The sequence below is a fragment of the Phyllostomus hastatus genome, unplaced genomic scaffold (assembly GCF_019186645.2).
Source record: "Phyllostomus hastatus isolate PE091 unplaced genomic scaffold, TTU_PhHast_1.1 phas_scaffold_129, whole genome shotgun sequence".
NCBI lineage: Eukaryota > Metazoa > Chordata > Mammalia > Chiroptera > Phyllostomidae > Phyllostomus > Phyllostomus hastatus.
Window position 1 is genome coordinate 14,534,664 of NW_025334009.1, and position 4,526 is coordinate 14,539,189.

Below are 4,526 nucleotides of genomic sequence, written 5' to 3' on the forward strand. Positions count from 1 at the left end.
GGCAGCTTCCCAGTAGTAGATTCAACAAGTCTGTGACCCTCAAGAATCTTTCAGCCCTGGCTGGCGTAGCTCAGTGGATTGAGCATGGGCTGCGAGCCAAAGTGTCGCAGGTTCGATTCCCAGTCAGGGCACATGCCTGGGATGCAGGTCACGGCCCCCAGCAACTGCACATTCATGTTTCTCTCTCTCTCTCTTTCTTTCTCCCTTCCCTCTCTAAAATAAATAAATAAATAAACAAACAAACAAATAAAATCTTTAAAAAATTTCATTTACCACTTAAATCCATTCCCTCATAAGCTCACCCTTCGTCCACTGCACAAACCCACCCAAATTCCTCCTCAGTTATTCTCCCAAAAGGAACCAAGCTAAACCACAAAAGGTGCCACCTGAACTAATGTGCACTTTATTTGCATGTGATATTTTCATGGTGATGTCATTAAAATTAGGAGAACTCCCTCTGACCAAGGCAACCATGAAGAGGGGGTTGTACAGTCTAGTCTTTCCCACCCCCCCCCCCATTTTTAAGTGCTTCTTTCATTGAATTTATGGGAGTTAAATGGGTTAATAAAGTTATATAGGTTTCCAGTGTAACACTCTATAATACATCATCCGTGAATTCTCAGTCCAGTCTTGACGCACATCCGTTTCGTGCCTGGTTAGATAGACTCCAGTGATGGTTTTGGCTTATCTCCTGTGTGATCAAAGGAACGCAGACATTCTGCACACTCCCACAGCTATCTTGCATCCATCTGAGACCATAAACTCGGCTACTCATCTCCCGGACTTATGTCAGCATCTCCTTCAAAGCACCACACATCTTCGCAGGCAGTCGGCATATCAGGAGGCGCATCCGCCGGCTTACCTCACCTGTGAGCCTTGAGGTTTTCAGAGTCCCTCTCTGTGGTTCATTAGTCAGCTTCCCATGATCACTGAGCCCTTCCTCTATTTTTTTCTCCTAAAATGACAATATCTCTATTGTTTGGGCAGATTATGAAAGCTATGTATGGTGTTCAAAGAAATGAAGAAGCCTAGAAATTATAAAGCACAATTTTTTCCCTCTGGAGAGTAGCTCACATCAATAATACCTCAAAAGACCAGGGGGGAAATGTTTTTTAACGGCTAACAGTTGGGAGTTTAATTTGAGGTTTATCATTCCAGGTTTTTGAAAGGCACTTGGACATGTCTGCATGGTAGTTGGCGTACTGCTAGAAGTCATTCTCTCTAACGACATCATACTCCACAGTATGAATAGACATTATTTTTGTATTACTAAATATTTCAAACATATAGGAAAGCACTAAAAATAATGTAATACACATCCATGTGCCACTGAGTTATTAGAAAATAGGTCAAAACCCAAATATTTTCCCCCATTTGTCTTTTGTCTTTTGATTTTTCTTTTGGTGATGTTTTTCATGCATATTTTCATAGTCACAGAATCAACTTTAAGAATCTTTTCTAGCCCTGGCTGGCGTAGCTCAGTGGATTGAGCGCGGACTGGGAACCAAAGTGTCCCAGGTTCAATTCCCAGCCAGGGTACATTCCTGGGTTGCAGGCCATAACCCCCAGCAACCGCACATAGATGTCTCTCTCTCTCTCTCTCTCTCTCCCTCCCTCCCTCCCTTCCCTCTCTAAAAATAAATAAATAAATTCTTTAAAAAAAAAAAAGAATCTTTTCTTATATGGCTTCTGAATTTTTGAGAAAGACCTTGCCCATGCCAAAATTATTCAAAATTTCTCCAGTATTTCCTATGAGGACTTCCATTGTTTGAATTTTTACATATGAATATTTTGTCTTCCTGCAATGTAACTGTGTAACCAATGTAAGACATAAATCAAGCTTAATTTTTCTCCAAGATGACAGTTCATTTGGTCCACTTCTTCAGTAAATAATTCTTTGTATCACTCCTTTGATTTAAAATGCCACCTTTAATATATGTTAATTCCCATGTAAATTTAATTTACTACTCTATTTCTCATTCGGGCCAGTTGCCATACTATTTCAATTAACTGATTAATTTAATACACATAATAACTTATACTGTGTATACCTGTATTGCTCTCCTTTTTCAGAGTGAATCTGGCTAGTCTTTTCTTGTCCATTTTTACATGAACTTTTAAATCATTGTATGTAGTTTAAAAGAACTATTGCTATGTCTTGAAAAATAATGTTGAATTTTAGAATTTAACTTAGGAAAAACTGATGCTTTTTAGAACTTCGAAATTTCTTGTACAAGGACATCTGGGCCTTTTCATTAGATCTTTTTGGTGTCCGGCAGTAGAGACTTAAAGTGGATTTTTAAGATATATTTTACATATATTTCCTATATATTCTGTTTTGGTTTTGAGCTCTTATATTTTGAGCTTATTCTTCATTTAATTTTTAAAGCACTACATTGGCTGAGTATTAAAACAAAAACAACAGCAAGTAGCACCAGATCATGGTTATAGTCCTTCATTCATTCACTACTGTATATAAAGTGCCGGCAGTGTCATTCACTGGCCGCATTGAGTGGTCTGACCCTGAACACCAGCCTAGGATAATGTTCATCGCCTTCACATGCTTCTCCATTGTAATGGCACCGTCGTTCTGGGTTGGGATCAAAGTCAACCAGCTCTACCTGGTCCATTTCATCAGTCTCTTCTACTTCCTTCCATTCAGGTAGGAGTTTTTCCAGCAAAGAGAGTTAATCAGGAGAGAGAAAGCCATTCTTAGGAAAGTTTACCTAAAATTCAATGATTAGGCGACCCTTTCCATATGGGCTATGATAAATTGGCATGCTTTCATTTAACACACCTGATATCTCCATGCTTGACAATCTGACCTGGAGGAGAGGTCCTGACTGTAGTTCAGTTGTCAAGAGTAGCTCCTGGCTTCTGGAAGCCACACAATGCTTCAACCAGCTGTAGGTTCATACACATGAAAAGGTCTTCTCCTCATGGAGTGAAAACAGTATGGTCCTTCTGATCTAAAACAATGATAATATCTCCTGGCTCTAGCGCTGGTGCTTGGTCTTCTTCACCATGGAATGTTAGCTTCTGGACATCTTTCATGCCTTTGTCAATAGGGACTTCTAGAATCTTTTTCTCTTGAACTATCTTCCTTCCATTGCAGCTTTGGCATCTAGCTTTAGGACTGATCCATTCCCTGTGGCCCTGGCACTCCGGCGCACAGCGAATTTGCTGGACCATCCCAGGTCCTAGCTGATGAATTCTTATTCGCATCCTCATACCTCAGCAACTGAGACAGCGCTCACTGCTCCTTTCTTACCACCTCAACCTTCACATTTGTCACAAATCTCATTCTTTTGCAGAGCCGGTTTTTCTTGTTGAGCCATTATATAAATCCTCCAAGGTTACTGAGAGCTGATGCACACGATTTTTACCTCTCCTTTTCCTCTGCATCCTTCCTCCTCCTCCAAAACACATATCAAAGGTGTCCCTGGGGGAGCTAGAACCACCACCTGCTCCACCTTCTTTAATTGCCTGATCTCCTCCTTTATCGTATAATTCCCTTTTCTTTGCAGGAGAGCACTTCATAAGCTTGAGAAATCTGTTTAACTTCTCTCCTTCATTTGGATTCTTATCTGGGTGGTACTTCAAGGCCAGCTTCCTGTAACTCTTTTTCAGTTCTTCCTGGGTGGCATTGGGTTTGACCACAAAACATCATAGTGAGTGGCTTCTTTCACCATTTCTGACAGCAGGCGAGTGGGCCAGTGCAGGTGTGGAGGAGCAGAAAATAATGCATTACTGCGCACAGCTCCAAAAGTCTCCACTCCTTGGCTTCTTGCAGAGTGTTCTGGAAAGTTCCACCTATTTCCTATATATTTTAGACATAGAATATGTATTTTAATTAAGATTTCTTCTGCTCAGCCCTGGCTGGCATAGCTCAGTGGATTGAGCGTGGGCTGGGAACCAAAGTGTCCCAGGTTCGATTCCCAGCCAGGGTACATTCCTGGGTTGCAGGTCATAACCCCCAGGAACTGCACATTGATGTTTCTCTCTCTCTCTCTTTCTCTCTCTCTCTCTCTCTCTCCCCCTCTTCCTCCCTACCTACCTTCCTTCCCTAAAAATAAATAAATAAATAAAAAATCTTAAAAAAAAAAGATTTCTTCTGCTCTCTTTCAAAATATGGGTTTGTTTTTTCTTCACATCTTCTAACTGATTGTTACTTGTAAATATAAATGTAATTGAGCTCGGTATATTAATATTTTGCCCTATTAACTTGCTTAATTACCTTATTGCTTATAATAATAACTTGAGTTTTCCAGTTATTCAACACTGTCACTGCAACTAGAGATACCTTATCTTTTGTTTAAATAAACTGTATATTTTATAACACTTTTAGGCTTACAGAAAACCGTGAAGTACAGCGAGTTCCCCTTTACCCCCACATCCAATTTTCCCTATTACTAACGTATTACACTAGCATGGAGCATTTTTCATGTACTTAATGAACCAATATTGACACATTATTGTTAACCAATGGGCTTACTTTATTCAGATTTCCTCATCTTCAGCTAGTG

General features: G+C 40.1%; 1 pseudogene; it reads right to left on the minus strand.

The window, feature by feature from the left end:
* Nucleotides 1-2,492: 2,492 nt before the first annotated feature.
* LOC123830743 lies at nucleotides 2,493-3,692 on the minus strand (annotated as a pseudogene).
* Between the last annotated feature and the right edge of the window lie 834 nt (nucleotides 3,693-4,526).